The 27,612-nt window shown below is 52.4% G+C and overlaps 19 non-coding genes and 23 pseudogenes across 19 annotated transcripts; all 42 read left to right on the forward strand.

Moving 5' to 3' along the window:
• Positions 1-256: 256 nt before the first annotated feature.
• LOC148667721 (5S ribosomal RNA) lies at positions 257-375 on the forward strand. Its single transcript, XR_015938573.1, has one exon. It is a non-coding gene; the product is annotated as a 5S ribosomal RNA (ribosomal RNA).
• Positions 376-913: 538 nt separating this feature from the next.
• On the forward strand, positions 914-1,032 carry LOC148667722 (5S ribosomal RNA; annotated as a pseudogene).
• Positions 1,033-1,569: 537 nt separating this feature from the next.
• On the forward strand, positions 1,570-1,688 carry LOC148667723 (5S ribosomal RNA). The gene has a single exon (XR_015938209.1). It is a non-coding gene; the product is annotated as a 5S ribosomal RNA (ribosomal RNA).
• Positions 1,689-2,225: 537 nt separating this feature from the next.
• Positions 2,226-2,344, forward strand: LOC148667724 (5S ribosomal RNA). The gene has a single exon (XR_015937441.1). It is a non-coding gene; the product is annotated as a 5S ribosomal RNA (ribosomal RNA).
• A 537-nt stretch (positions 2,345-2,881) lies between these two features.
• LOC148667725 (5S ribosomal RNA) lies at positions 2,882-3,000 on the forward strand (annotated as a pseudogene).
• Positions 3,001-3,537: 537 nt separating this feature from the next.
• On the forward strand, positions 3,538-3,656 carry LOC148667726 (5S ribosomal RNA). The gene has a single exon (XR_015937442.1). It is a non-coding gene; the product is annotated as a 5S ribosomal RNA (ribosomal RNA).
• Positions 3,657-4,193: 537 nt separating this feature from the next.
• Positions 4,194-4,312, forward strand: LOC148667727 (5S ribosomal RNA; annotated as a pseudogene).
• Positions 4,313-4,849: 537 nt separating this feature from the next.
• On the forward strand, positions 4,850-4,968 carry LOC148667728 (5S ribosomal RNA; annotated as a pseudogene).
• A 537-nt stretch (positions 4,969-5,505) lies between these two features.
• Positions 5,506-5,624, forward strand: LOC148667729 (5S ribosomal RNA). The gene has a single exon (XR_015937444.1). It is a non-coding gene; the product is annotated as a 5S ribosomal RNA (ribosomal RNA).
• A 537-nt stretch (positions 5,625-6,161) lies between these two features.
• LOC148667730 (5S ribosomal RNA) lies at positions 6,162-6,280 on the forward strand (annotated as a pseudogene).
• A 537-nt stretch (positions 6,281-6,817) lies between these two features.
• LOC148667731 (5S ribosomal RNA) lies at positions 6,818-6,936 on the forward strand. Its single transcript, XR_015937445.1, has one exon. It is a non-coding gene; the product is annotated as a 5S ribosomal RNA (ribosomal RNA).
• A 537-nt stretch (positions 6,937-7,473) lies between these two features.
• Positions 7,474-7,592, forward strand: LOC148667732 (5S ribosomal RNA; annotated as a pseudogene).
• Positions 7,593-8,129: 537 nt separating this feature from the next.
• LOC148667733 (5S ribosomal RNA) lies at positions 8,130-8,248 on the forward strand (annotated as a pseudogene).
• A 537-nt stretch (positions 8,249-8,785) lies between these two features.
• Positions 8,786-8,904, forward strand: LOC148667734 (5S ribosomal RNA). Its single transcript, XR_015937446.1, has one exon. It is a non-coding gene; the product is annotated as a 5S ribosomal RNA (ribosomal RNA).
• A 537-nt stretch (positions 8,905-9,441) lies between these two features.
• LOC148667735 (5S ribosomal RNA) lies at positions 9,442-9,560 on the forward strand. The gene has a single exon (XR_015937447.1). It is a non-coding gene; the product is annotated as a 5S ribosomal RNA (ribosomal RNA).
• Positions 9,561-10,097: 537 nt separating this feature from the next.
• LOC148667736 (5S ribosomal RNA) lies at positions 10,098-10,216 on the forward strand. Its single transcript, XR_015937448.1, has one exon. It is a non-coding gene; the product is annotated as a 5S ribosomal RNA (ribosomal RNA).
• A 537-nt stretch (positions 10,217-10,753) lies between these two features.
• On the forward strand, positions 10,754-10,872 carry LOC148667737 (5S ribosomal RNA; annotated as a pseudogene).
• A 537-nt stretch (positions 10,873-11,409) lies between these two features.
• Positions 11,410-11,528, forward strand: LOC148667738 (5S ribosomal RNA). Its single transcript, XR_015938029.1, has one exon. It is a non-coding gene; the product is annotated as a 5S ribosomal RNA (ribosomal RNA).
• A 537-nt stretch (positions 11,529-12,065) lies between these two features.
• On the forward strand, positions 12,066-12,184 carry LOC148667739 (5S ribosomal RNA). Its single transcript, XR_015937449.1, has one exon. It is a non-coding gene; the product is annotated as a 5S ribosomal RNA (ribosomal RNA).
• A 537-nt stretch (positions 12,185-12,721) lies between these two features.
• On the forward strand, positions 12,722-12,840 carry LOC148667740 (5S ribosomal RNA). The gene has a single exon (XR_015938575.1). It is a non-coding gene; the product is annotated as a 5S ribosomal RNA (ribosomal RNA).
• Positions 12,841-13,378: 538 nt separating this feature from the next.
• Positions 13,379-13,497, forward strand: LOC148667741 (5S ribosomal RNA; annotated as a pseudogene).
• A 537-nt stretch (positions 13,498-14,034) lies between these two features.
• On the forward strand, positions 14,035-14,153 carry LOC148667742 (5S ribosomal RNA; annotated as a pseudogene).
• Positions 14,154-14,691: 538 nt separating this feature from the next.
• On the forward strand, positions 14,692-14,810 carry LOC148667743 (5S ribosomal RNA; annotated as a pseudogene).
• Positions 14,811-15,347: 537 nt separating this feature from the next.
• LOC148667744 (5S ribosomal RNA) lies at positions 15,348-15,466 on the forward strand (annotated as a pseudogene).
• A 536-nt stretch (positions 15,467-16,002) lies between these two features.
• On the forward strand, positions 16,003-16,121 carry LOC148667745 (5S ribosomal RNA; annotated as a pseudogene).
• Positions 16,122-16,658: 537 nt separating this feature from the next.
• LOC148667746 (5S ribosomal RNA) lies at positions 16,659-16,777 on the forward strand. The gene has a single exon (XR_015937450.1). It is a non-coding gene; the product is annotated as a 5S ribosomal RNA (ribosomal RNA).
• A 537-nt stretch (positions 16,778-17,314) lies between these two features.
• Positions 17,315-17,433, forward strand: LOC148667747 (5S ribosomal RNA; annotated as a pseudogene).
• Positions 17,434-17,974: 541 nt separating this feature from the next.
• LOC148667748 (5S ribosomal RNA) lies at positions 17,975-18,093 on the forward strand. Its single transcript, XR_015939089.1, has one exon. It is a non-coding gene; the product is annotated as a 5S ribosomal RNA (ribosomal RNA).
• Positions 18,094-18,630: 537 nt separating this feature from the next.
• On the forward strand, positions 18,631-18,748 carry LOC148667749 (5S ribosomal RNA; annotated as a pseudogene).
• Positions 18,749-19,285: 537 nt separating this feature from the next.
• On the forward strand, positions 19,286-19,403 carry LOC148667750 (5S ribosomal RNA; annotated as a pseudogene).
• A 537-nt stretch (positions 19,404-19,940) lies between these two features.
• LOC148667751 (5S ribosomal RNA) lies at positions 19,941-20,049 on the forward strand (annotated as a pseudogene).
• Positions 20,050-20,586: 537 nt separating this feature from the next.
• LOC148667752 (5S ribosomal RNA) lies at positions 20,587-20,705 on the forward strand. Its single transcript, XR_015938355.1, has one exon. It is a non-coding gene; the product is annotated as a 5S ribosomal RNA (ribosomal RNA).
• Positions 20,706-21,242: 537 nt separating this feature from the next.
• On the forward strand, positions 21,243-21,361 carry LOC148667753 (5S ribosomal RNA; annotated as a pseudogene).
• Positions 21,362-21,897: 536 nt separating this feature from the next.
• Positions 21,898-22,016, forward strand: LOC148667754 (5S ribosomal RNA). The gene has a single exon (XR_015938210.1). It is a non-coding gene; the product is annotated as a 5S ribosomal RNA (ribosomal RNA).
• A 537-nt stretch (positions 22,017-22,553) lies between these two features.
• On the forward strand, positions 22,554-22,672 carry LOC148667755 (5S ribosomal RNA; annotated as a pseudogene).
• Positions 22,673-23,209: 537 nt separating this feature from the next.
• LOC148667756 (5S ribosomal RNA) lies at positions 23,210-23,328 on the forward strand (annotated as a pseudogene).
• Positions 23,329-23,865: 537 nt separating this feature from the next.
• On the forward strand, positions 23,866-23,984 carry LOC148667757 (5S ribosomal RNA; annotated as a pseudogene).
• Positions 23,985-24,521: 537 nt separating this feature from the next.
• LOC148667758 (5S ribosomal RNA) lies at positions 24,522-24,640 on the forward strand. Its single transcript, XR_015937451.1, has one exon. It is a non-coding gene; the product is annotated as a 5S ribosomal RNA (ribosomal RNA).
• Positions 24,641-25,176: 536 nt separating this feature from the next.
• Positions 25,177-25,295, forward strand: LOC148667759 (5S ribosomal RNA). The gene has a single exon (XR_015938211.1). It is a non-coding gene; the product is annotated as a 5S ribosomal RNA (ribosomal RNA).
• Positions 25,296-25,832: 537 nt separating this feature from the next.
• Positions 25,833-25,951, forward strand: LOC148667760 (5S ribosomal RNA; annotated as a pseudogene).
• Positions 25,952-26,488: 537 nt separating this feature from the next.
• Positions 26,489-26,607, forward strand: LOC148667761 (5S ribosomal RNA). Its single transcript, XR_015938167.1, has one exon. It is a non-coding gene; the product is annotated as a 5S ribosomal RNA (ribosomal RNA).
• A 538-nt stretch (positions 26,608-27,145) lies between these two features.
• Positions 27,146-27,264, forward strand: LOC148667762 (5S ribosomal RNA; annotated as a pseudogene).
• The last annotated feature ends 348 nt before the right edge of the window (positions 27,265-27,612 follow it).

The raw sequence follows: 27,612 nt of genomic DNA on the forward strand, positions 1-27,612 counted from the left end.
TTTCCACAGAGCTCAGATGTCAAAGCACAGCAGCAGCTCTCCACAGCGATCCTCTATAGCGCCCTTTCTCCCGCAGCTCCGTCCTCATTGGAAGGAAGCAAAAGTGAAAGGCTGAAGTGAAATAGAGCGGGGACGAAGGCAGTGAAGAGAGAGAACGTGGGAAGAAGAGAAAAACGCAAGGGAAAAAAAGCAGCGTCGTAAAAGAGGTGACGGAGCTGTCCTCTCAATAAGAAGGGTGCCAGCGAGCCTTGCTCTCGCTTATGGTCACACCCCCTTGAGCACGCCTGATCTCGTCTGATCTCGGAAGCTAAACAGGGATGGGCCTGGTTAGTACTTGGATGGGAGACCGCCTGGGAATACCAGGTGCTGTAAGCTTTTAAGCGCAGGAGGCGCCCTATCCCCGCTCGCTCGCTCATTCCCCTGTTCACACGTGCAGTGCGGCTTGTCCGTCTGTTTATTTGTCAGCTTTGGCGAGACACGGGTGCTTGTGTATTAGCGTGAGCGTTTTTTAATTCTGATCAGGAACAGTTTTACAAGTCCGCAAAGGATCGAGGAAAGGTTTATCGCCAGCTGAAAAGAGACACAGCGCTTCGGCTGTGGAGACTTGTTCGGCTGGCGTTCGGAGAGTCGCGTTTTTCAGAATTGTATTGAGATCGTTTTCCACAGAGCTCAGATGTCAAAGCACAGCAGCAGCTCTCCACAGCGATCCTCTATAGCGCCCTTTCTCCCGCAGCTCCGTCCTCATTGGAAGGAAGCAAGAGTGAAAGGCTGAAGTGAAATAGAGCGGGGACGAAGGCAGTGAAGAGAGAGAACGTGGGAAGAAGATAAAAACGCAAGGGAAAAAGAGCAGCGTCGTAAAAGAGGTGACGGAGCTGTCCTCTCAATAAGAAGGGTGCCAGCGAGTCTTGCTCTTACTTGCGGCCACACCCCCTTGAGCACGCCTGATCTCGTCTGATCTCGGAAGCTAAACAGGGATGGGCCTGGTTAGTACTTGGATGGGAGACCGCCTGGGAATACCAGGTGCTGTAAGCTTTTAAGCGCAGGAGGCGCCCTATCCCCGCTCGCTCGCTCATTCCCCTGTTCACACGTGCAGTGCGGCTTGTCCGTCTGTTTATTTGTCAGCTTTGGCGAGACACGGGTGCTTGTGTATTAGCGTGAGCGTTTTTTATTCTGATCAGGAACAGTTTTACAAGTCCGCAAAGGATCGAGGAAAGGTTTATCGCCAGCTGAAAAGAGACACAGCGCTTCGGCTGTGGAGACTTGTTCGGCTGGCGTTCGGAGAGTCGCGTTTTTCAGAATTGTATTGAGATCGTTTTCCACAGAGCTCAGATGTCAAAGCACAGCAGCAGCTCTCCACAGCGATCCTCTATAGCGCCCTTTCTCCCGCAGCTCCGTCCTCATTGGAAGGAAGCAAGAGTGAAAGGCTGAAGTGAAATAGAGCGGGGACGAAGGCAGTGAAGAGAGAGAACGTGGGAAGAAGAGAAAAACGCAAGGGAAAAAAAGCAGCGTCGTAAAAGAGGTGACGGAGCTGTCCTCTCAATAAGAAGGGTGCCAGCGAGCCTTGCTCTTGCTTATGGCCACACCCCCTTGAGCACGCCTGATCTCGTCTGATCTCGGAAGCTAAACAGGGATGGGCCTGGTTAGTACTTGGATGGGAGACCGCCTGGGAATACCAGGTGCTGTAAGCTTTTAAGCGCAGGAGGCGCCCTATCCCCGCTCGCTCGCTCATTCCCCTGTTCACACGTGCAGTGCGGCTTGTCCGTCTGTTTATTTGTCAGCTTTGGCGAGACACGGGTGCTTGTGTATTAGCGTGAGCGTTTTTTATTCTGATCAGGAACAGTTTTACAAGTCCGCAAAGGATCGAGGAAAGGTTTATCGCCAGCTGAAAAGAGACACAGCGCTTCAGCTGTGGAGACTTGTTCGGCTGGCGTTCGGAGAGTCGCGTTTTTCAGAATTGTATTGAGATCGTTTTCCACAGAGCTCAGATGTCAAAGCACAGCAGCAGCTCTCCACAGCGATTTTCTATAGCGCCCTTTCTCCCGCAGCTCCGTCCTCATTGGAAGGAAGCAAGAGTGAAAGGCTGAAGTGAAATAGAGCGGGGACGAAGGCAGTGAAGAGAGAGAACGTGGGAAGAAGAGAAAAACGCAAGGGAAAAAAAGCAGCGTCGTAAAAGAGGTGACGGAGCTGTCCTCTCAATAAGAAGGGTGCCAGCGAGCCTTGCTCTCGCTTACGGCCACACCCCCTTGAGCACGCCTGATCTCGTCTGATCTCGGAAGCTAAACAGGGATGGGCCTGGTTAGTACTTGGATGGGAGACCGCCTGGGAATACCAGGTGCTGTAAGCTTTTAAGCACAGGAGGCGCCCTATCCCCGCTCGCTCGCTCATTCCCCTGTTCACACGTGCAGTGCGGCTTGTCCGTCTGTTTATTTGTCAGCTTTGGCGAGACACGGGTGCTTGTGTATTAGCGTGAGCGTTTTTTATTCTGATCAGGAACAGTTTAACAAGTCCGCAAAGGATCGAGGAAAGGTTTATCGCCAGCTGAAAAGAGACACAGCGCTTCGGCTGTGGAGACTTGTTCGGCTGGCGTTCGGAGAGTCGCGTTTTTCAGAATTGTATTGAGATCGTTTTCCACAGAGCTCAGATGTCAAAGCACAGCAGCAGCTCTCCACAGCGATCCTCTATAGCGCCCTTTCTCCCGCAGCTCCGTCCTCATTGGAAGGAAGCAAGAGTGAAAGGCTGAAGTGAAATAGAGCGGGGACGATGGCAGTGAAGAGAGAGAACGTGGGAAGAAGAGAAAAACGCAAGGGAAAAAGAGCAGCGTCGTAAAAGAGGTGACGGAGCTGTCCTCTCAATAAGAAGGGTGCCAGCGAGCCTTGCTCTCGCTTACGGCCACACCCCCTTGAGCACGCCTGATCTCGTCTGATCTTGGAAGCTAAACAGGGATGGGCCTGGTTAGTACTTGGATGGGAGACCGCCTGGGAGTACCAGGTGCTGTAAGCTCTTAAACGCAGGAGGCGCCCTATCCCCGCTCGCTGGCTCATTCCCCTGTTCACACGTGCAGTGCGGCTTGTCCGTCTGTTTATTTGTCAGCATTGGCGAGACACGGGTGCTTGTGTATTAGCGTGAGCGTTTTTTATTCTGATCAGGAACAGTTTAACAAGTCCGCAAATGATCGAGGAAAGGTTTATCGCCAGCTGAAAAAAGACACAGCGCTTCGGCTGGGGAGACTTGTTCGGCTGGCGTTCGGAGAGTCGCGTTTTTCAGAATTGTATTGAGATCGGTTTCCTCAGAGCTCAGATGTCAAAGCACAGCAGCAGCTCTCCACAGCGATCCTCTATAGCGCCCTTTCTCCCGCAGCTCCGTCCTCATTGGAAGGAAGCAAGAGTGAAAGGCTGAAGTGAAATAGAGCGGGGACGAAGGCAGTGAAGAGAGAGAACGTGGGAAGAAGAGAAAAACGCAAGGGAAAAAGAGCAGCGTCGTAAAAGAGGTGACGGAGCTGTCCTCTCAATAAGAAGGGTGCCAGCGAGCCTTGTTCTTGCTTACGGCCACACCCCCTTGAGCACGCCTGATCTCGTCTGATCTCGGAAGCTAAACAGGGATGGGCCTGGTTAGTACTTGGATGGGAGACCGCCTGGGAATACCAGGTGCTGTAAGCTTTTAAGCGCAGGAAGCGCCCTATCCCCGCTCGCTGGCTCATTCCCCTGTTCACACGTGCAGTGCGGCTTGTCCGTCTGTTTATTTGTCAGCTTTGGCGAGACACGGGTGCTTGTGTATTAGCGTGAGCGTTTTTTATTCTGATCAGGAACAGTTTTACAAGTCCGCAAAGAATCGAGGAAAGGTTTATCGCCAGCTGAAAAGAGACACAGCGCTTCGGCTGTGGAGACTTGTTCGGCTGGCGTTCGTAGAGTCGCGTTTTTCAGAATTGTATTGAGATCGTTTTCCACAGAGCTCAGATGTCAAAGCACAGCAGCAGCTCTCCACAGCGATCCTCTATAGCGCCCTTTCTCCCGCAGCTCCGTCCTCATTGGAAGGAAGCAAGAGTGAAAGGCTGAAGTGAAATAGAGCGGGGACGAAGGCAGTGAAGAGAGAGAACGTGGGAAGAAGAGAAAAACGCAAGGGAAAAAAAGCAGCGTCGTAAAAGAGGTGACGGAGCTGTCCTCTCAATAAGAAGGGTGCCAGCGAGCCTTGCTCTCGCTTACGGCCACACCCCCTTGAGCACGCCTGATGTCGTCTGATCTCGGAAGCTAAACAGGGATGGGCCTGGTTAGTACTTGGATGGGAGACCGCCTGGGAATAGCAGGTGCTGTAAGCTTTTAAGCGCAGGAGGCGCCCTATCCCCGCTCGCTCGCTCATTCCCCTGTTCACACGTGCAGTGCGGCTTGTCCGTCTCTTTATTTGTCAGCTTTGGCGAGACACGGGTGCTTGTGTATTAGCGTGAGCGTTTTTTATTCTGATCAGGAACAGTTTTACAAGTCCGCAAAGGATCGAGGAAAGGTTTATCGCCAGCTGAAAAGAGACACAGCGCTTCGGCTGTGGAGACTTGTTCGGCTGGCGTTCGGAGAGTCGCGTTTTTCAGAATTGTATTGAGATCGTTTTCCACAGAGCTCAGATGTCAAAGCACAGCAGCAGCTCTCCACAGCGATCCTCTATAGCGCCCTTTCTCCCGCAGCTCCGTCCTCATTGGAAGGAAGCAAGAGTGAAAGGCTGAAGTGAAATAGAGCGGGGACGAAGGCAGTGAAGAGAGAGAACGTGGGAAGAAGAGAAAAACGCAAGGGAAAAAGAGCAGCGTCGTAAAAGAGGTGACGGAGCTGTCCTCTCAATAAGAAGGGTGCCAGCGAGCCTTGCTCTCGCTTACGGCCACACCCCCTTGAGCACGCCTGATCTCGTCTGATCTCGGAAGCTAAACAGGGATGGGCCTGGTTAGTACGTGGAGGGGAGACCACCTGGGAATACCAGGTGCTGTAAGCTTTTAAGCGCAGGAGGCGCCCTATCCCCGCTCGCTCGCTCATTCCCCTGTTCACACGTGCAGTGCGGCTTGTCCGTCTGTTTATTTGTCAGCTTTGGCAAGACACGGGTGCTTGTGTATTAGCGTGAGCGTTTTTTATTCTGATCATGAACAGTTTAACAAGTCCGCAAAGGATCGAGGAAAGGTTTATCGCCAGCTGAAAAGAGACACAGCGCTTCGGCTGTGGAGACTTGTTCGGCTGGCGTTCGGAGAGTCGCGTTTTTCAGAATTGTATTGAGATCGTTTTCCACAGAGCTCAGATGTCAAAGCACAGCAGCAGCTCTCCACAGCGATCCTCTATAGCGCCCTTTCTCCCGCAGCTCCGTCCTCATTGGAAGGAAGCAAGAGTGAAAGGCTGAAGTGAAATAGAGCGGGGACGAAGGCAGTGAAGAGAGAGAACGTGGGAAGATGAGAAAAACGCAAGAGAAAAAAAGCAGCGTCGTAAAAGAGGTGACGGAGCTGTCCTCTCAATAAGAAGGGTGCCAGCGAGCCTTGCTCTCGCTTACGGCCACACCCCCTTGAGCACGCCTGATCTCGTCTGATCTCGGAAGCTAAACAGGGATGGGCCTGGTTAGTACTTGGATGGGAGACCGCCTGGGAATACCAGGTGCTGTAAGCTTTTAAGCGCAGGAGGCGCCCTATCCCCGCTCGCTCGCTCACTCCCCTGTTCACACGAGCAGTGCGGCTTGTCCGTCTGTTTATTTGTCAGCTTTGGCGAGACACGGGTGCTTGTGTATTAGCGTGAGCGTTTTTTATTCTGATCAGGAACAGTTTTACAAGTCCGCAAAGGATCGAGGAAAGGTTTATCGCCAGCTGAAAAGAGACACAGCGCTTCGGCTGTGGAGACTTGTTCGGCTGGCGTTCGGAGAGTCGCGTTTTTCAGAATTGTATTGAGATCGTTTTCCACAGAGCTCAGATGTCAAAGCACAGCAGCAGCTCTCCACAGCGATCCTCTATAGCGCCCTTTCTCCCGCAGCTCCGTCCTCATTGGAAGGAAGCAAGAGTGAAAGGCTGAAGTGAAATAGAGCGGGGACGAAGGCAGTGAAGAGAGAGAACGTGGGAAGAAGAGAAAAACGCAAGGGAAAAAAAGCAGCATCGTAAAAGAGGTGACGGAGCTGTCCTCTCAATAAGAAGGGTGCCCGCGAGCCTTGCTCTCGCTTACGGCCACACCCCCTTGAGCACGCCTGATCTCGTCTGATCTAGGAAGCTAAACAGGAATGGGCCTGGTTAGTACTTGGATGGGAGACCGCCTGGGAATACCAGATGCTGTAAGCTTTTAAGCGCAGGAGGCACCCTATCCCCGCTCGCTCGCTCATTCCCCTGTTCACACGTGCAGTGCGGCTTGTCCGTCTGTTTATTTGTCAGCTTTGGCGAGACACGGGTGCTTGTGTATTAGCGTGAGCGTTTTTTATTCTGATCAGGAACAGTTTTACAAGTCCGCAAAGGATCGAGGAAAGGTTTATCGCCAGCTGAAAAGAGACACAGCGCTTCGGCTGTGGAGACTTGTTCGGCTGGCGTTCGGAGAGTCGCGTTTTTCAGAATTGTATTGAGATCGTTTTCCACAGAGCTCAGATGTCAAAGCACAGCAGCAGCTCTCCACAGCGATCCTCTATAGCGCCCTTTCTCCCGCAGCTCCGTCCTCATTGGAAGGAAGCAAGAGTGAAAGGCTGAAGTGAAATAGAGCGGGGACGAAGGCAGTGAAGAGAGAGAACGTGGGAAGAAGAGAAAAACGCAAGGGAAAAAAAGCAGCGTCGTAAAAGAGGTGACGGAGCTGTCCTCTCAATAAGAAGGGTGCCAGCGAGCCTTGCTCTTGCTTACGGCCACACCCCCTTGAGCACGCCTGATCTCGTCTGATCTCGGAAGCTAAACAGGGATGGGCCTGGTTAGTACTTGGATGGGAGACCGCCTGGGAATACCAGGTGCTGTAAGCTTTTAAGCACAGGAGGCGCACTATCCCCGCTCGCTCGCTCATTCCCCTGTTCACACGTGCAGTGCGGCTTGTCCGTCTGTTTATTTGTCAGCTTTGGCGAGACACGGGTGCTTGTGTATTAGCGTGAGCGTTTTTTATTCTGATCAGGAACAGTTTAACAAGTCCGCAAAGGATCGAGGAAAGGTTTATCGCCAGCTGAAAAGAGACACAGCGCTTCGGCTGTGGAGACTTGTTCGGCTGGCGTTCGGAGAGTCGCGTTTTTCAGAATTGTATTGAGATCGTTTTCCACAGAGCTCAGATGTCAAAGCACAGCAGCAGCTCTCCACAGCGATCCTCTATAACGCCCTTTCTCCCGCAGCTCCGTCCTCATTGGAAGGAAGCAAGAGTGAAAGGCTGAAGTGAAATAGAGCGGGGACGATGGCAGTGAAGAGAGAGAACGTGGGAAGAAGAGAAAAACGCAAGGGAAAAAGAGCAGCGTCGTAAAAGAGGTGACGGAGCTGTCCTCTCAATAAGAAGGGTGCCAGCGAGCCTTGCTCTCGCTTACGGCCACACCCCCTTGAGCACGCCTGATCTCGTCTGATCTTGGAAGCTAAACAGGGATGGGCCTGGTTAGTACTTGGATGGGAGACCGCCTGGGAGTACCAGGTGCTGTAAGCTCTTAAACGCAGGAGGCGCCCTATCCCCGCTCGCTGGCTCATTCCCCTGTTCACACGTGCAGTGCGGCTTGTCCGTCTGTTTATTTGTCAGCTTTGGCGAGACACGGGTGCTTGTGTATTAGCGTGAGCGTTTTTTATTCTGATCAGGAACAGTTTAACAAGTCCGCAAATGATCGAGGAAAGGTTTATCGCCAGCTGAAAAAAGACACAGCGCTTCGGCTGGGGAGACTTGTTCGGCTGGCGTTCGGAGAGTCGCGTTTTTCAGAATTGTATTGAGATCGGTTTCCTCAGAGCTCAGATGTCAAAGCACAGCAGCAGCTCTCCACAGCGATCCTCTATAGCGCCCTTTCTCCCGCAGCTCCGTCCTCATTGGAAGGAAGCAAGAGTGAAAGGCTGAAGTGAAATAGAGCAGGGACGAAGGCAGTGAAGAGAGAGAACGTGGGAAGAAGAGAAAAACGCAAGGGAAAAAGAGCAGCGTCGTAAAAGAGGTGACGGAGCTGTCCTCTCAATAAGAAGGGTGCCAGCGAGCCTTGCTCTTGCTTACGGCCACACCCCCTTGAGCACGCCTGATCTTGTCTGATATCGGAAGCTAAACAGGGATGGGCCTGGTTAGTACTTGGATGGGAGACCGCCTGGGAATACCAGGTGCTGTAAGCTTTTAAGCGCAGGAAGCGCCCTATCCCCGCTCGCTGGCTCATTCCCCTGTTCACACATGCAGTGCGGCTTGTCCGTCTGTTTATTTGTCAGCTTTGGCGAGACACGGGTGCTTGTGTATTAGCGTGAGCGTTTTTTATTCTGATCAGGAACAGTTTTACAAGTCCGCAAAGAATCGAGGAAAGGTTTATCGCCAGCTGAAAAGAGACACAGCGCTTCGGCTGTGGAGACTTGTTCGGCTGGCGTTCGTAGAGTCGCGTTTTTCAGAATTGTATTGAGATCGTTTTCCACAGAGCTCAGATGTCAAAGCACAGCAGCAGCTCTCCACAGCGATCCTCTATAGCGCCCTTTCTCCCGCAGCTCCGTCCTCATTGGAAGGAAGCAAGAGTGAAAGGCTGAAGTGAAATAGAGCGGGGACGAAGGCAGTGAAGAGAGAGAACGTGGGAAGAAGAGAAAAACGCAAGGGAAAAAAAGCAGCGTCGTAAAAGAGGTGACGGAGATGTCCTCTCAATAAGAAGGGTGCCAGCGAGCCTTGCGCTCGCTTACGGCCACACCCCCTTGAGCACGCCTGATCTCGTCTGATCTCGGAAGCTAAACAGGGATGGGCCTGGTTAGTACTTGGATGGGAGACCGCCTGGGAATACCAGGTGCTGTAAGCTTTTAAGCGCAGGAAGCGCCCTATCCCCGCTCGCTGGCTCATTCCCCTGTTCACACGTGCAGTGCGGCTTGTCCGTCTGTTTATTTGTCAGCTTTGGCGAGACACGGGTGCTTGTGTATTAGCGTGAGCGTTTTTTATTCTGATCAGGAACAGTTTAACAAGTCCGCAAATGATCGAGGAAAGGTTTATCGCCAGCTGAAAAAAGACACAGCGCTTCGGCTGGGGAGACTTGTTCGGCTGGCGTTCGGAGAGTCGCGTTTTTCAGAATTGTATTGAGATCGGTTTCCTCAGAGCTCAGATGTCAAAGCACAGCAGCAGCTCTCCACAGCGATCCTCTATAGCGCCCTTTCTCCCGCAGCTCCGTCCTCATTGGAAGGAAGCAAGAGTGAAAGGCTGAAGTGAAATAGAGCGGGGACGAAGGCAGTGAAGAGAGAGAACGTGGGAAGAAGAGAAAAACGCAAGGGAAAAAGAGCAGCGTCGTAAAAGAGGTGACGGAGCTGTCCTCTCAATAAGAAGGGTGCCAGCGAGCCTTGCTCTTGCTTACGGCCACACCCCCTTGAGCACGCCTGATCTCGTCTGATCTCGGAAGCTAAACAGGGATGGGCCTGGTTAGTACTTGGATGGGAGACCGCCTGGGAATACCAGGTGCTGTAAGCTTTTAAGCGCAGGAGGCGCCCTATCCCCGCTCGCTCGCTCATTCCCCTGTTCACACGTGCAGTGCGGCTTGTCCGTCTCTTTATTTGTCAGCTTTGGCGAGACACGGGTGCTTGTGTATTAGCGTGAGCGTTTTTTATTCTGATCAGGAACAGTTTTACAAGTCCGCAAAGGATCGAGGAAAGGTTTATCGCCAGCTGAAAAGAGACACAGCGCTTCGGCTGTGGAGACTTGTTCGGCTGGCGTTCGGAGAGTCGCGTTTTTCAGAATTGTATTGAGATCGTTTTCCACAGAGCTCAGATGTCAAAGCACAGCAGCAGCTCTCCACAGCGATCCTCTATAGCGCCCTTTCTCCCGCAGCTCCGTCCTCATTGGAAGGAAGCAAGAGTGAAAGGCTGAAGTGAAATAGAGCGGGGACGAAGGCAGTGAAGAGAGAGAACGTGGGAAGAAGAGAAAAACGCAAGGGAAAAAAAGCAGCGTCGTAAAAGAGGTGACGGAGCTGTCCTCTCAATAAGAAGGGTGCCAGCGAGCCTTGCTCTCGCTTACGGCCACACCCCCTTGAGCACGCCTGATCTCGTCTGATCTCGGAAGCTAAACAGGGATGGGCCTGGTTAGTACTTGGATGGGAGACCGCCTGGGAATACCAGGTGCTGTAAGCTTTTAAGCACAGGAGGCGCCCTATCCCCGCTCGCTCGCTCATTCCCCTGTTCACACGTGCAGTGCGGCTTGTCCGTCTGTTTATTTGTCAGCTTTGGCGAGACACGGGTGCTTGTGTATTAGCGTGAGCGTTTTTTATTCTGATCAGGAACAGTTTAACAAGTCCGCAAAGGATCGAGGAAAGGTTTATCGCCAGCTGAAAAGAGACACAGCGCTTCGGCTGTGGAGACTTGTTCGGCTGGCGTTCGGAGAGTCGCGTTTTTCAGAATTGTATTGAGATCGTTTTCCACAGAGCTCAGATGTCAAAGCACAGCAGCAGCTCTCCACAGCGATCCTCTATAGCGCCCTTTCTCCCGCAGCTCCGTCCTCATTGGAAGGAAGCAAGAGTGAAAGGCTGAAGTGAAATAGAGCGGGGACGATGGCAGTGAAGAGAGAGAACGTGGGAAGAAGAGAAAAACGCAAGGGAAAAAGAGCAGCGTCGTAAAAGAGGTGACGGAGCTGTCCTCTCAATAAGAAGGGTGCCAGCGAGCCTTGCTCTCGCTTACGGCCACACCCCCTTGAGCACGCCTGATCTCGTCTGATCTTGGAAGCTAAACAGGAATGGGCCTGGTTAGTACTTGGATGGGAGACCGCCTGGGAGTACCAGGTGCTGTAAGCTCTTAAACGCAGGAGGCGCCCTATCCCCGCTCGCTGGCTCATTCCCCTGTTCACACGTGCAGTGCGGCTTGTCCGTCTGTTTATTTGTCAGCTTTGGCGAGACACGGGTGCTTGTGTATTAGCGTGAGCGTTTTTTATTCTGATCAGGAACAGTTTTACAAGTCCGCAAAGAATCGAGGAAAGGTTTATCGCCAGCTGAAAAGAGACACAGCGCTTCGGCTGTGGAGACTTGTTCGGCTGGCGTTCGTAGAGTCGCGTTTTTCAGAATTGTATTGAGATCGTTTTCCACAGAGCTCAGATGTCAAAGCACAGCAGCAGCTCTCCACAGCGATCCTCTATAGCGCCCTTTCTCCCGCAGCTCCGTCCTCATTGGAAGGAAGCAAGAGTGAAAGGCTGAAGTGAAATAGAGCGGGGACGAAGGCAGTGAAGAGAGAGAACGTGGGAAGAAGAGAAAAACGCAAGGGAAAAAAAGCAGCGTCGTAAAAGAGGTGACGGAGATGTCCTCTCAATAAGAAGGGTGCCAGCGAGCCTTGCTCTCGCTTACGGCCACACCCCCTTGAGCACTCCTGATCTCGTCTGATCTCGGAAGCTAAACAGGGATGGGCCTGGTTAGTACTTGGATGGGAGACCGCCTGGGAATACCAGGTGCTGTAAGCTTTTTAGCGCAGGAGGCGCCCTATCCCCGCTCGCTCGCTCATTCCCCTGTTCATACGTGCAGTGCGGCTTGTCCGTCTGTTTATTTGTCAGCTTTGGCGAGACACGGGTGCTTGTGTATTAGCGTGAGCGTTTTTTATTCTGATCAGGAACAGTTTAACAAGTCCGCAAAGGATCGAGGAAAGGTTTATCGCCAGCTGAAAAGAGACACAGCGCTTCGGCTGTGGAGACTTGTTCGGCTGGCGTTCGGAGAGTCGCGTTTTTCAGAATTGTATTGAGATCGTTTTCCACAGAGCTCAGATGTCAAAGCACAGCAGCAGCTCTCCACAGCGATCCTCTATAGCGCCCTTTCTCCCGCAGCTCCGTCCTCATTGGAAGGAAGCAAGAGTGAAAGGCTGAAGTGAAATAGAGCGGGGACGAAGGCAGTGAAGAGAGAGAACGTGGGAAGAAGAGAAAAACGCAAGGGGAAAAAAGCAGCGTCGTAAAAGAGGTGACGGAGCTGTCCTCTCAATAAGAAGGGTGCCAGCGAGCCTTGCTCTCGCTTACGGCCACACCCCCTTGAGCACGCCTGATCTCGTCTGATCTCGGAAGCTAAACAGGGATGGGCCTGGTTAGTACTTGGATGGGAGACCGCCTGGGAATACCAGGTGCTGTAAGCTTTTAAGCGCAGGAAGCGCCCTATCCCCGCTCGCTCGCTCATTCCCCTGTTCACACGTGCAGTGCGGCTTGTCCGTCTGTTTATTTGTCAGCTTTGGCGAGACACGGGTGCTTGTGTATTAGCGTGAGCGTTTTTTATTCTGATCAGGAACAGTTTAACAAGTCCGCAAAGGATCGAGGAAAGGTTTATCGCCAGCTGAAAAGAGACACAGCGCTTCGGCTGTGGAGACTTGTTCGGCTGGCGTTCGGAGAGTCGCGTTTTTCAGAATTGTATTGAGATCGTTTTCCACAGAGCTCAGATGTCAAAGCACAGCAGCAGCTCTCCACAGCGATCCTCTATAGCGCCCTTTCTCCCGCAGCTCCGTCCTCATTGGAAGGAAGCAAAAGTGAAAGGCTGAAGTGAAATAGAGCGGGTACGAAGGCAGTGAAGAGAGAGAACGTGGGAAGAAGAGAAAAACGCAAGGGAAAAAAAGCAGCGTCGTAAAAGAGGTGACGGAGCTGTCCTCTCAATAAGAAGGGTGCCAGCGAGCCTTGCTCTTGCTTATGGTCACACCCCCTTGAGCACGCCTGATCTCGTCTGATCTCGGAAGCTAAACAGGGATGGGCCTGGTTAGTACTTGGATGGGAGACCGCCTGGGAATACCAGGTGCTGTAAGCTTTTAAGCGCAGGAGGCGCCCTATCCCCGCTCGCTCGCTCATTCCCCTGTTCACACGTGCAGTGCGGCTTGTCCGTCTGTTTATTTGTCAGCTTTGGCGAGACACGGGTGCTTGTGTATTAGCGTGAGCGTTTTTTAATTCTGATCAGGAACAGTTTTACAAGTCCGCAAAGGATCGAGGAAAGGTTTATCGCCAGCTGAAAAGAGACACAGCGCTTCGGCTGTGGAGACTTGTTCGGCTGGCGTTCGGAGAGTCGCGTTTTTCAGAATTGTATTGAGATCGTTTTCCACAGAGCTCAGATGTCAAAGCACAGCAGCAGCTCTCCACAGCGATCCTCTATAGCGCCCTTTCTCCCGCAGCTCCGTCCTCATTGGAAGGAAGCAAGAGTGAAAGGCTGAAGTGAAATAGAGCGGGGACGAAGGCAGTGAAGAGAGAGAACGTGGGAAGAAGATAAAAACGCAAGGGAAAAAGAGCAGCGTCGTAAAAGAGGTGACGGAGCTGTCCTCTCAATAAGAAGGGTGCCAGCGAGTCTTGCTCTTACTTGCGGCCACACCCCCTTGAGCACGCCTGATCTCGTCTGATCTCGGAAGCTAAACAGGGATGGGCCTGGTTAGTACTTGGATGGGAGACCGCCTGGGAATACCAGGTGCTGTAAGCTTTTAAGCGCAGGAGGCGCCCTATCCCCGCTCGCTCGCTCATTCCCCTGTTCACACGTGCAGTGCGGCTTGTCCGTCTGTTTATTTGTCAGCTTTGGCGAGACACGGGTGCTTGTGTATTAGCGTGAGCGTTTTTTATTCTGATCAGGAACAGTTTTACAAGTCCGCAAAGGATCGAGGAAAGGTTTATCGCCAGCTGAAAAGAGACACAGCGCTTCGGCTGTGGAGACTTGTTCGGCTGGCGTTCGGAGAGTCGCGTTTTTCAGAATTGTATTGAGATCGTTTTCCACAGAGCTCAGATGTCAAAGCACAGCAGCAGCTCTCCACAGCGATCCTCTATAGCGCCCTTTCTCCCGCAGCTCCGTCCTCATTGGAAGGAAGCAAGAGTGAAAGGCTGAAGTGAAATAGAGCGGGGACGAAGGCAGTGAAGAGAGAGAACGTGGGAAGAAGAGAAAAACGCAAGGGAAAAAAAGCAGCGTCGTAAAAGAGGTGACGGAGCTGTCCTCTCAATAAGAAGGGTGCCAGCGAGCCTTGCTCTTGCTTATGGCCACACCCCCTTGAGCACGCCTGATCTCGTCTGATCTCGGAAGCTAAACAGGGATGTGCCTGGTTAGTACTTGGATGGGAGACCGCCTGGGAATACCAGGTGCTGTAAGCTTTTAAGCGCAGGAGGCGCCCTATCCCCGCTCGCTCGCTCATTCCCCTGTTCACACGTGCAGTGCGGCTTGTCCGTCTGTTTATTTGTCAGCTTTGGCGAGACACGGGTGCTTGTGTATTAGCGTGAGCGTTTTTTAATTCTGATCAGGAACAGTTTTACAAGTCCGCAAAGGATCGAGGAAAGGTTTATCGCCAGCTGAAAAGAGACACAGCGCTTCGGCTGTGGAGACTTGTTCGGCTGGCGTTCGGAGAGTCGCGTTTTTCAGAATTGTATTGAGATCGTTTTCAACAGAGCTCAGATGTCAAAGCACAGCAGCAGCTCTCCACAGCGATCCTCTATAGCGCCCTTTCTCCCGCAGCTCCGTCCTCATTGGAAGGAAGCAAGAGTGAAAGGCTGAAGTGAAATAGAGCGGGGACGAAGGCAGTGAAGAGAGAGAACGTGGGAAGAAGAGAAAAACGCAAGGGAAAAAGAGCAGCGTCGTAAAAGAGGTGACGGAGCTGTCCTCTCAATAAGAAGGGTGCCAGCGAGCCTTGCTCTCGCTTACGGCCACACCCCCTTGAGCACGCCTGATCTCGTCTGATCTTGGAAGCTAAACAGGGATGGGCCTGGTTAGTACTTGGATGGGAGACCGCCTGGGAGTACCAGGTGCTGTAAGCTTTTAAGCGCAGGAGGCGCCCTATCCCCGCTCGCTGGCTCATTCCCCTGTTCACACGTGCAGTGCGGCTTGTCCGTCTGTTTATTTGTCAGCTTTGGCGAGACACGGGTGCTTGTGTATTAGCGTGAGCGTTTTTTATTCTGATCAGGAACAGTTTAACAAGTCCGCAAATGATCGAGGAAAGGTTTATCGCCAGCTGAAAAGAGACACAGCGCTTCGGCTGTGGAGACTTGTTCGGCTGGCGTTCGGAGAGTCGCGTTTTTCAGAATTGTATTGAGATCGTTTTCCACAGAGCTCAGATGTCAAAGCACAGCAGCAGCTCTCCACAGCGATCCTCTATAGCGCCCTTTCTCCCGCAGCTCCGTCCTCATTGGAAGGAAGCAAGAGTGAAAGGCTGAAGTGAAATAGAGCGGGGACGAAGGCAGTGAAGAGAGAGAACGTGGGAAGAAGAGAAAAACGCAAGGGAAAATAAGCAGCGTCGTAAAAGAGGTGACGGAGCTGTCCTCTCAATAAGAAGGGTGCCAGCGAGCCTTGCTCTCGCTTACGGCCACACCCCCTTGAGCACGCCTGATCTTGTCTGATCTCGGAAGCTAAACAGGGATGGGCCTGGTTAGTACTTGGATGGGAGACCGCCTGGGAATACCAGGTGCTGTAAGCTTTTAAGCGCAGGAGGCGCCCTATCCCCGCTCGCTCGCTCATTCCCCTGTTCACACGTGCAGTGCGGCTTGTCCGTCTGTTTATTTGTCAGCTTTGGCGAGACACGGGTGCTTGTGTATTAGCGTGAGCGTTTTTTATTCTGATCAGGAACAGTTTTACAAGTCCGCAAAGGATCGAGGAAAGGTTTATCGCCAGCTGAAAAGAGACACAGCGCTTCAGCTGTGGAGACTTGTTCGGCTGGCGTTCGGAGAGTCGCGTTTTTCAGAATTGTATTGAGATCGTTTTCCACAGAGCTCAGATGTCAAAGCACAGCAGCAGCTCTCCACAGCGATCCTCTATAGCGCCCTTTCTCCCGCAGCTCCGTCCTCATTGGAAGGAAGCAAGAGTGAAAGGCTGAAGTGAAATAGAGCGGGGACGAAGGCAGTGAAGAGAGAGAACGTGGGAAGAAGAGAAAAACGCAAGGGAAAAAAGCAGCGTCGTAAAAGAGGTGACGGAGCTGTCTTCTCAATAAGAAGGGTGCCAGCGAGCCTTGCTCTCGCTTACGGCCACACACCCTTGAGCACTCCTGATCTCGTCTGATCTTGGAAGCTAAACAGAGATGGGCCTGGTTAGTACTTGGATGGGAGACCGCCTGGGAATACCAGGTGCTGTAAGCTTTTAAGCGCAGGAGGCGCCCTATCCCCGCTCGCTCGCTCATTCCCCTGTTCACACGTGCAGTGCGGCTTGTCCGTCTGTTTATTTGTCAGCTTTGGCGAGACACGGGTGCTTGTGTATTAGCGTGAGCTTTTTTTATTCTGATCAGGAACAGTTTTACAAGTCAGCAAAGGATCGAGGAAAGGTTTATCGCCAGCTGAAAAGAGACACAGCGCTTCGGCTGTGGAGACTTGTTCGGCTGGCGTTCGGAGAGTCGCGTTTTTCAGAATTGTATTGAGATCGTTTTCCACAGAGCTCAGATGTCAAAGCACAGCAGCAGCTCTCCACAGCGATTTTCTATAGCGCCCTTTCTCCCGCAGCTCCGTCCTCATTGGAAGGAAGCAAGAGTGAAAGGCTGAAGTGAAATAGAGCGGGGACGAAGGCAGTGAAGAGAGAGAACGTGGGAAGAAGAGAAAAACGCAAGGGAAAAAAAGCAGCGTCGTAAAAGAGGTGACGGAGCTGTCCTCTCAATAAGAAGGGTGCCAGCGAGCCTTGCTCTCGCTTACGGCCACACCCCCTTGAGCACGCCTGATCTCGTCTGATCTCGGAAGCTAAACAGGGATGGGCCTGGTTAGTACTTGGATGGGAGACCGCCTGGGAATACCAGGTGCTGTAAGCTTTTAAGCGTAGGAGGCGCCCTATCCCCGCTCGCTCGCTCATTCCCCTGTTCACACGTGCAGTGCGGCTTGTCCGTCTGTTTATTTGTCAGCTTTGGCGAGACACGGGTGCTTGTGTATTAGCGTGAGCGTTTTTTATTCTGATCAGGAACAGTTTAACAAGTCTGCAAAGGATCGAGGAAAGGTTTATCGCCAGCTGAAAAGAGACACAGCGCTTCGGCTGTGGAGACTTGTTCGTCTGGCGTTCGGAGAGTCGCGTTTTTCAGAATTGTATTGAGATCGTTTTCCACAGAGCTCAGATGTCAAAGCACAGCAGCAGCTCTCCACAGCGATCCTCTATAGCGCCCTTTCTCCCGCAGCTCCGTCCTCATTGGAAGGAAGCAAGAGTGAAAGGCTGAAGTGAAATAGAGCGGGGACGAAGGCAGTGAAGAGAGAGAACGTGGGAAGAAGTGAAAAACGCAAGGGAAAAAAAGCAGCGTCGTAAAAGAGGTGACGGAGCTGTCCTCTCAATAAGAAGGGTGCCAGCGAGCCTTGCTCTTGCTTACGGCCACACCCCCTTGAGCACGCCTGATCTTGTCTGATCTCGGAAGCTAAACAGGGATGGGCCTGGTTAGTACTTGGATGGGAGACCGCCTGGGAATACCAGGTGCTGTAAGCTTTTAAGCGCAGGAGGCGCCCTATCCCCGCTCGCTCGCTCGCTCATTCCCCTGTTCACACGTGCAGTGCGGCTTGTCCGTCTGTTTATTTGTCAGCTTTGGCGAGACACGGGTGCTTGTGTATTAGCGTGAGCGTTTTTTCTTCTGATCAGGAACAGTTTAACAAGTCCGCAAAGAATCGAGGGATGGTTTATCGCCAGCTGAATAGAGACACAGCGCTTCGGCTGTGGAGACTTGTTCGGCTGGCGTTCGGAGAGTCGCGTTTTTCATAATTGTATTGAGATCGTTTTCCACAGAGCTCAGATGTCAAAGCACAGCAGCAGCTCTCCACAGCGATCCTCTATAGCGCCCTTTCTCCCGCAGCTCCGTCCTCATTGGAAGGAAGCAAGAGTGAAAGGCTGAAGTGAAATAGAGCGGGGACGAAGGCAGTGAAGAGAGAGAACGTGGGAAGAAGAGAAAAACGCAAGGGAAAAAAAGCAGCGTCGTAAAAGAGGTGACGGAGCTGTCCTCTCAATAAGAAGGGTGCCAGCGAGCCTTGCTCTCGCTTACGGCCACACCCCCTTGAGCACGCCTGATCTCATCTGATCTCGGAAGCTAAACAGGGATGGGCCTGGTTAGTACTTGGATGGGAGACCGCCTGGGAATACCAGGTGCTGTAAGCTTTTAAGCGCAGGAGGCGCCCTATCCCCGCTCGCTCGCTCATTCCCCTGTTCACACGTGCAGTGCGGCTTGTCCGTCTGTTTATTTGTCAGCTTTGGCGAGACACGGGTGCTTGTGTATTAGCGTGAGCGTTTTTTATTCTGATCAGGAACAGTTTTACAAGTCCGCAAAGGATCGAGGAAAGGTTTATCGCCAGCTGAAAAGAGACACAGCGCTTCGGCTGTGGAGACTTGTTAGGCTGGCGTTCGGAGAGTCGCGTTTTTCAGAATTGTATTGAGATCGTTTTCCACAGAGCTCAGATGTCAAAGCACAGCAGCAGCTCTCCACAGCGATCCTCTATAGCGCCCTTTCTCCCGCAGCTCCGTCCTCATTGGAAGGAAGCAAAAGTGAAAGGCTGAAGTGAAATAGAGCGGGGACGAAGGCAGTGAAGAGAGAGAACGTGGGAAGAAGAGAAAAACGCAAGGGAAAAAGAGCAGCGTCATAAAAGAGGTGACGGAGCTGTCCTCTCAATAAGAAGGGTGCCAGCGAGCTTTGCTCTCGCTTACGGCCACACCCCCTTGAGCACGCCTGATCTCGTCTGATCTCGGAAGCTAAACAGGGATGGGCCTGGTTAGTACTTGGATGGAGACCGCCTGGGAGTACCATGTGCTGTAAGCTTTTAAGCGCAGGAGGCGCCCTATCCCCGCTCGCTCGCTCATTCCCCTGTTCACACGTGCAGTGCGGCTTGTCCGTCTGTTTATTTGTCAGCTTTGGCGAGACACGGGTGCTTGTGTATTAGCGTGAGCGTTTTTTATTCTGATCAGGAACAGTTTTACAAGTCCGCAAAGGATCGAGGAAAGGTTTATCGCCAGCTGAAAAGAGACACAGCGCTTCGGCTGTGGAGACTTGTTCGGTTGGCGTTCGGAGAGTCGCGTTTTTCAGAATTGTATTGAGATCGTTTTCCACAGAGCTCAGATGTCAAAGCACAGCAGCAGCTCTCCACAGCGATCCTCTATAGCGCCCTTTCTCCCGCAGCTCCGTCCTCATTGGAAGGAAGCAAAAGTGAAAGGCTGAAGTGAAATAGAGCGGGGACGAAGGCAGTGAAGAGAGAGAACGTGGGAAGAAGAGAAAAACGCAAGGGAAAAAAAGCAGCGTCGTAAAAGAGGTGACGGAGCTGTCCTCTCAATAAGAAGGGTGCCAGCGAGCCTTGCTCTCGCTTACGGCCACACCCCCTTGAGCACACCTGATCTCGTCTGATCTCGGAAGCTAAACAGGGATGGGCCTGGTTAGTACTTGGATGGGAGACCGCCTGGGAATACCAGGTGCTGAAGCTTTTAAGCGCAGGAGGCGCCCTATCCCCGCTCGCTCGCTCATTCCTCTGTTCACACGTGCAGTGCGGCTTGTCCGTCTGTTTATTTGTCAGCTTTGGCGAGACACGGGTGCTTGTGTATTAGCGTGAGCGTTTTTTATTCTGATCAGGAACAGTTTTACAAGTCCGCAAAGGATCGAAGAAAGGTTTATCGCCAGCTGAAAAGAGACACAGCGCTTCGGCTGTGGAGACTTGTTCGGCTGGCGTTCGGAGAGTCGCGTTTTTCAGAATTGTATTGAGATCGTTTTCCACAGAACTCAGATGTCAAAGCACAGCAGCAGCTCTCCACAGCGATCCTCTATAGCGCCCTTTCTCCCGCAGCTCCGTCCTCATTGGAAGGAAGCAAGAGTGAAAGGCTGAAGTGAAATAGAGCGGGGACGAAGGCAGTGAAGAGAGAGAACGTGGGAAGAAGAGAAAAACGCAAGGGAAAAAAAGCAGCGTCGTAAAAGAGGTGACGGAGCTGTCCTCTCAATAAGAAGGGTGCCAGCGAGCCTTGCTCTCGCTTACGCCCACACCCCCTTGAGCACGCCTGATCTCGGAAGCTAAACAGGGATGGGCCTGGTTAGTACTTGGATGGGAGACCGCCTGGGAATACCAGGTGCTGTAAGCTTTTAAGCGCAGGAGGCGCCCTATCCCCGCTCGCTCGCTCATTCCCCTGTTCACACGTGCAGTGCGGATTGTCCGTCTGTTTATTTGTCAGCTTTGGCGAGACACGGGTGTTTGTGTATTAGCGTGAGCGTTTTTTATTCTGATCATGAACAGTTTAACAAGTCCGCAAAGGATCGAGGAAAGGTTTATCGCCAGCTGAAAAGAGACACAGCGCTTCGGCTGTGGAGACTTGTTCGGCTGGCGTTCGGAGAGTCGCGTTTTTCAGAACTGTATTGAGATCGTTTTCCACAGAGCTCAGATGTCAAAGCACAGCAGCAGCTCTCCACAGCGATCCTCTATAGCGCCCTTTCTCCCGCAGCTCCGTCCTCATTGGAAGGAAGCAAGAGTGAAAGGCTGAAGTGAAATAGAGCGGGGACGAAGGCAGTGAAGAGAGAGAACGTGGGAAGAAGAGAAAAACGCAAGGGAAAAAGAGCAGCGTCATAAAAGAGGTGACGGAGCTGTCCTCTCAATAAGAAGGGTGCCAGCGAGCTTTGCTCTCGCTTACGGCCACACCCCCTTGAGCACGCCTGATCTCGTCTGATCTCTGAAGCTAAACAGGGATGGGCCTGGTTAGTACTTGGATGGGAGACCGCCTGGGAATACCAGGTGCTGTAAGCTTTTAAGCGCAGGAGGCGCCCTATCCCCGCTCGCTCGCTCATTCCCCTGTTCACACGTGCAGTGCGGCTTGTCCGTCTGTTTATTTGTCAGCTTTGGCGAGACACGGGTGCTTGTGTATTAGCGTGAGCGTTTTTTATTCTGATCAGGAACAGTTTTACAAGTCCGCAAAGGATCGAGGAAAGGTTTATCGCCAGCTGAAAAGAGACACAGCGCTTCGGCTGTGGAGACTTGTTCGGCTGGCGTTCGGAGAGTCGCGTTTTTCAGAATTGTATTGAGATCGTTTTCCACAGAGCTCAGATGTCAAAGCACAGCAGCAGCTCTCCACAGCGATCCTCTATAGCGCCCTTTCTCCCGCAGCTCCGTCCTCATTGGAAGGAAGCAAGAGTGAAAGGCTGAAGTGAAATAGAGCGGGGACGAAGGCAGTGAAGAGAGAGAACGTGGGAAGAAGAGAAAAACGCAAGGGAAAAAAAGCAGCGTCGTAAAAGAGGTGACGGAGCTGTCCTCTCAATAAGAAGGGTGCCAGCGAGCCTTGCTCTCGCTTACCGCCACACCCCCTTGAGCACGCCTGATCTCGTCTGATCTCGGAAGCTAAACAGGGATGGGCCTGGTTAGTACTTGGATGGGAGACCGCCTGGGAATACCAGGTGCTGTAAGCTTTTAAGCGCAGGAGGCGCCCTATCCCCGCTCGCTCGCTCATTCCCCTGTTCACACGTGCAGTGCGGCTTGTCCGTCTGTTTATTTGTCAGCTTTGGCGAGACACGGGTGCTTGTGTATTAGCGTGAGCGTTTTTTATTCTGATCAGGAACAGTTTTACAAGTCCGCAAAGGATCGAGGAAAGGTTTATCGCCAGCTGAAAAGAGACACAGCGCTTCGGCTGTGGAGACTTGTTCGGCTGGCGTTCGGAGAGTCGCGTTTTTCAGAATTGTATTGAGATCGTTTTCCACAGAGCTCAGATGTCAAAGCACAGCAGCAGCTCTCCACAGCGATCTTCTATAGCGCCCTTTCTCCCGCAGCTCCGTCCTCATTGGAAGGAAGCAAGAGTGAAAGGCTGAAGTGAAATAGAGCGGGGACGAAGGCAGTGAAGAGAGAGAACGTGGGAAGAAGAGAAAAACGCAAGGGAAAAAAGCAGCGTCGTAAAAGAGGTGACGGAGCTGTCCTCTCAATAAGAAGGGTGCCAGCGAGCCTTGCTCTCGCTTATGGCCACACCCCCTTGAGCACGCCTGATCTCGTCTGATCTCGGAAGCTAAACAGGGATGGGCCTGGTTAGTACTTGGATGGGAGACCGCCTGGGAATACCAGGTGCTGTAAGCTTTTAAGCGCAGGAGGCGCCCTATCCCCGCTCGCTCGCTCATTCCCCTGTTCACACGTGCAGTGCGGCTTGTCCGTCTGTTTATTTGTCAGCTTTGGCGAGACACGGGTGCTTGTGTATTAGCGTGAGCGTTTTTTATTCTGATCAGGAACAGTTTTACAAGTCCGCAAAGGATCGAGGAATGGTTTATCGCCAGCTGAAAAGAGACACAGCGCTTCGGCTGTGGAGACTTGTTCGGCTGGCGTTCGGAGAGTCGCGTTTTTCAGAATTGTATTGAGATCGTTTTCCACAGAGCTCAGATGTCAAAGCACAGCAGCAGCTCTCCACAGCAATCCTCTATAGCGCCCTTTCTCCCGCAGCTCCGTCCTCATTGGAAGGAAGCAAGAGTGAAAGGCTGAAGTGAAATAGAGCAGGGACGAAGGCAGTGAAGAGAGAGAACGTGGGAAGAAGAGAAAAACGCAAGGGAAAAAATGCAGCGTCGTAAAAGAGGTGACGGAGCTGTCCTCTCAATAAGAAGGGTGCCAGCGAGCCTTGCTCTCGCTTATGGCCACACCCCCTTGAGCACGCCTGATCTCGTTTGATCTCGGAAACTAAACAGGGATGGGCTTGGTTAGTACTTGGATGGGGGACCGCCTGGGAATACCAGGTGCTGTAAGCTTTTAAGCGCAGGAGGCGCCCTATCCCCGCTCGCTCGCTCATTCCCCTGTTCATACGTGCAGTGCGGCTTGTCCGTCTGTTTATTTGTCAGCTTTGGCGAGACACGGGTGCTTGTGTATTAGCGTGAGCGTTTTTTATTCTGATCAGGAACAGTTTTACAAGTCCGCAAAGGATCGAGGAAAGGTTTATCGCCAGCTGAAAAGAGACACAGCGCTTCGGCTGTGGAGACTTGTTCGGCTGGCGTTTGGAGAGTCGCGTTTTTCAGAATTGTATTGAGATCGTTTTCCACAGAGCTCAGATGTCAAAGCACAGCAGCAGCTCTCCACAGCGATCCTCTATAGCGCCCTTTCTCCCGCAGCTCCGTCCTCATTGGAAGGAAGCAAGAGTGAAAGGCTGAAGTGAAAAAGAGCGGGGACGAAGGCAGTGAAGAGAGAGAACGTGGGAAGAAGAGAAAAACGCAAGGGAAAATAAGCAGCGTCGTAAAAGAGGTGACGGAGCTGTCCTCTCAATAAGAAGGGTGCCAGCGATCCTTGCTCTCCCTTACGGCCACACCCCCTTGAGCACGCCTGATCTCGTCTGATCTCGGAAGCTAAACAGGGATGGGCCTGGTTAGTACTTGGATGGGAGACCGCCTGGGAATACCAGGTGCTGTAAGCTTTTAAGCGCAGGAGGCGCCCTATCCCCGCTCGCTCGCTCATTCCCCTGTTCACACGTGCAGTGCGGCTTGTCCGTCTGTTTATTTGTCAGCTTTGGCGAGACACGGGTGCTTGTGTATTAGCGTGAGCGTTTTTTATTCTGATCAGGAACAGTTTAACAAGTCCGCAAAGAATCGAGGAAAGGTTTATCGCCAGCTGAAAAGAGACACAGCGCTTCGGCTGTGGAGACTTGTTCGGCTAGCGTTCGGAGAGTCGCGTTTTTCAGAATTGTATTGAGATCGTTTTCCACAGAGATCAAATGTCAAAGCACAGCAGCAGCTCTCCACAGCGATCCTCTAAAGCGCCCTTTCTCCCGCAGCTCCGTCCTCATTGGAAGGAAGCAAGAGTGAAAGGCTGAAGTGAAATAGAGCGGGGACGAAGGCAGTGAAGAGAGAGAACGTGGGAAGAAGAGAAAAACGCAAGGGAAAAAAAGCAGCGTCGTAAAAGAGGTGACGGAGCTGTCCTCTCAATAAGAAGGGTGCCAGCGAGCCTTGCTCTCGCTTACGCCCACACCCCCTTGAGCACGCCTGATCTCGTCTGATCTCTGAAGCTAAACAGGGATGGGCCTGGTTAGTACTTGGATGGGAGACCGCCTGGGAATACCAGGTGCTGTAAGCTTTTAAGCGCAGGAGGCGCCCTATCCCCGCTCGCTCGCTCATTCCCCTGTTCACACGTGCAGTGCGGCTTGTCCGTCTGTTTATTTGTCAGCTTTGGCGAGACACGGGTGCTTGTGTATTAGCGTGAGCGTTTTTTATTCTGATCAGGAACAGTTTTACAAGTCCGCAAAGGATCGAGGAAAGGTTTATCGCCAGCTGAAAAGAGACACAGCGCTTCGGCTGTGGAGACTTGTTCGGCTGGCGTTCGGAGAGTCGCGTTTTTCAGAATTGTATTGAGATCGTTTTCCATAGAGCTCAGATGTCAAAGCACAGCAGCAGCTCTCCACAGCGATCCTCTATAGCGCCCTTTCTCCCGCAGCTCCGTCCTCATTGGAAGGAAGCAAGAGTGAAAGGCTGAAGTGAAATAGAGCGGGGACGAAGGCAGTGAAGAGAGAGAACGTGGGAAGAAGAGAAAAACGCAAGGGAAAAAAAGCAGCGTCGTAAAAGAGGTGACGGAGCTGTCCTCTCAATAAGAAGGGTGCCAGCGAGCCTTGCTCTCGCTTACGGCCACACCCCCTTGAGCACGCCTGATCTCGTCTGATCTCGGAAGCTAAACAGGGATGGGCCTGGTTAGTACTTGGATGGGAGACCGCCTGGGAATACCAGGTGCTGTAAGCTTTTAAGCGCAGGAGGCGCCCTATCCCCGCTCGCTCGCTCATTCCCCTGTTCACACGTGCAGTGCGGCTTGTCCGTCTGTTTATTTGTCAGCTTTGGCGAGACACGGGTGCTTGTGTATTAGCGTGAGCGTTTTTTATTCTGATCAGGAACAGTTTTACAAGTCCGCAAAGGATCGAGGAAAGGTTTATCGCCAGCTGAAAAGAGACACAGCGCTTCGGCTGTGGAGACTTGTTCGGCTGGCGTTCGGAGAGTCGCGTTTTTCAGAATTGTATTGAGATCGTTTTCCACAGAGCTCAGATGTCAAAGCACAGCAGCAGCTCTCCACAGCGATCTTCTATAGCGCCCTTTCTCCCGCAGCTCCGTCCTCATTGGAAGGAAGCAAGAGTGAAAGGCTGAAGTGAAATAGAGCGGGGACGAAGGCAGTGAAGAGAGAGAACGTGGGAAGAAGAGAAAAACGCAAGGGAAAAAAGCAGCGTCGTAAAAGAGGTGACGGAGCTGTCCTCTCAATAAGAAGGGTGCCAGCGAGCCTTGCTCTCGCTTATGGCCACACCCCCTTGAGCACGCCTGATCTCGTCTGATCTCGGAAGCTAAACAGGGATGGGCCTGGTTAGTACTTGGATGGGAGACCGCCTGGGAATACCAGGTGCTGTAAGCTTTTAAGCGCAGGAGGCGCCCTATCCCCGCTCGCTCGCTCATTCCCCTGTTCACACGTGCAGTGCGGCTTGTCCGTCTGTTTATTTGTCAGCTTTGGCGAGACACGGGTGCTTGTGTATTAGCGTGAGCGTTTTTTATTCTGATCAGGAACAGTTTTACAAGTCCGCAAAGGATCGAGGAATGGTTTATCGCCAGCTGAAAAGAGACACAGCGCTTCGGCTGTGGAGACTTGTTCGGCTGGCGTTCGGAGAGTCGCGTTTTTCAGAATTGTATTGAGATCGTTTTCCACAGAGCTCAGATGTCAAAGCACAGCAGCAGCTCTCCACAGCAATCCTCTATAGCGCCCTTTCTCCCGCAGCTCCGTCCTCATTGGAAGGAAGCAAGAGTGAAAGGCTGAAGTGAAATAGAGCAGGGACGAAGGCAGTGAAGAGAGAGAACGTGGGAAGAAGAGAAAAACGCAAGGGAAAAAATGCAGCGTCGTAAAAGAGGTGACGGAGCTGTCCTCTCAATAAGAAGGGTGCCAGCGAGCCTTGCTCTCGCTTATGGCCACACCCCCTTGAGCACGCCTGATCTCGTCTGATCTCGGAAACTAAACAGGGATGGGCTTGGTTTGTACTTGGATGGGGGACCGCCTGGGAATACCAGGTGCTGTAAGCTTTTAAGCGCAGGAGGCGCCCTATCCCCGCTCGCTCGCTCATTCCCCTGTTCATACGTGCAGTGCGGCTTGTCCGTCTGTTTATTTGTCAGCTTTGGCGAGACACGGGTGCTTGTGTATTAGCGTGAGCGTTTTTTATTCTGATCAGGAACAGTTTTACAAGTCCGCAAAGGATCGAGGAAAGGTTTATCGCCAGCTGAAAAGAGACACAGCGCTTCGGCTGTGGAGACTTGTTCGGCTGGCGTTTGGAGAGTCGCGTTTTTCAGAATTGTATTGAGATCGTTTTCCACAGAGCTCAGATGTCAAAGCACAGCAGCAGCTCTCCACAGCGATCCTCTATAGCGCCCTTTCTCCCGCAGCTCCGTCCTCATTGGAAGGAAGCAAGAGTGAAAGGCTGAAGTGAAAAAGAGCGGGGACGAAGGCAGTGAAGAGAGAGAACGTGGGAAGAAGAGAAAAACGCAAGGGAAAATAAGCAGCGTCGTAAATGAGGTGACGGAGCTGTCCTCTCAATAAGAAGGGTGCCAGCGATCCTTGCTCTCACTTACGGCCACACCCCCTTGAGCACGCCTGATCTCGTCTGATCTCGGAAGTTAAACAGGGATGGGCCTGGTTAGTACTTGGATGGGAGACCGCCTGGGAATACCAGGTGCTGTAAGCTTTTAAGCGCAGGAGGCGCCCTATCCCCGCTCGCTCGCTCATTCCCCTGTTCACACGTGCAGTGCGGCTTGTCCGTCTGTTTATTTGTCAGCTTTGGCGAGACACGGGTGCTTGTGTATTAGCGTGAGCGTTTTTTATTCTGATCAGGAATAGTTTTAACAAGTCCGCAAAGGATCGAGGAAAGGTTTATCGCCAGCTGAAAAGAGACACAGCGCTTCGGCTGTGGAGACTTGTTCGGCTGGCGTTCGGAGAGTCGCGTTTTTCAGAATTGTATTGAGATCGTTTTCCACAGAGATCAAATGTCAAAGCACAGCAGCAGCTCTCCACAGCGATCCTCTAAAGCGCCCTTTCTCCCGCAGCTCCGTCCTCATTGGAAGGAAGCAAGAGTGAAAGGCTGAAGTGAAATAGAGCGGGGACGAAGGCAGTGAAGAGAGAGAACGTGGGAAGAAGAGAAAAACGCAAGGGAAAAAAAGCAGCGTCGTAAAAGAGGTGACGGAGCTGTCCTCTCAATAAGAAGGGTGCCAGCGAGCCTTGCTCTCGCTTATGGCCACACCCCCTTGAGCACGCCTGATCTCGTCTGATCTCGGAAGCTAAACAGGGATGGTCCTGGTTAGTACTTGGATGGGAGACCGCCTGGGAATACCAGGTGCTGTAAGCTTTTAAGCGCAGGAGGCGCCCTATCCCCGCTCGCTCGCTCATTCCCCTGTTCACACGTGCAGTGCGGCTTGTCCGTCTGTTTATTTGTCAGCTTTGGCGAGACACGGGTGCTTGTGTATTAGCGTGAGCGTTTTTTATTCTGATCAGGAACAGTTTTAACAAGTCCGCAAAGGATCGAGGAAAGGTTTATCGCCAGCTGAAAAGAGACACAGCGCTTCGGCTGTGGAGACTTGTTCGGCTGGCGTTCGGAGAGTCGCGTTTTTCAGAATTGTATTGAGATCGTTTTCCACAGAGCTCAGATGTCAAAGCACAGCAGCAGCTCTCCACAGCGATCCTCTATAGCGCCTTT

Source organism: Lepisosteus platostomus, chromosome 5, assembly GCF_059453375.1.
Source record: "Lepisosteus platostomus isolate fLepPlt1 chromosome 5, fLepPlt1.hap1, whole genome shotgun sequence".
NCBI lineage: Eukaryota > Metazoa > Chordata > Actinopteri > Semionotiformes > Lepisosteidae > Lepisosteus > Lepisosteus platostomus.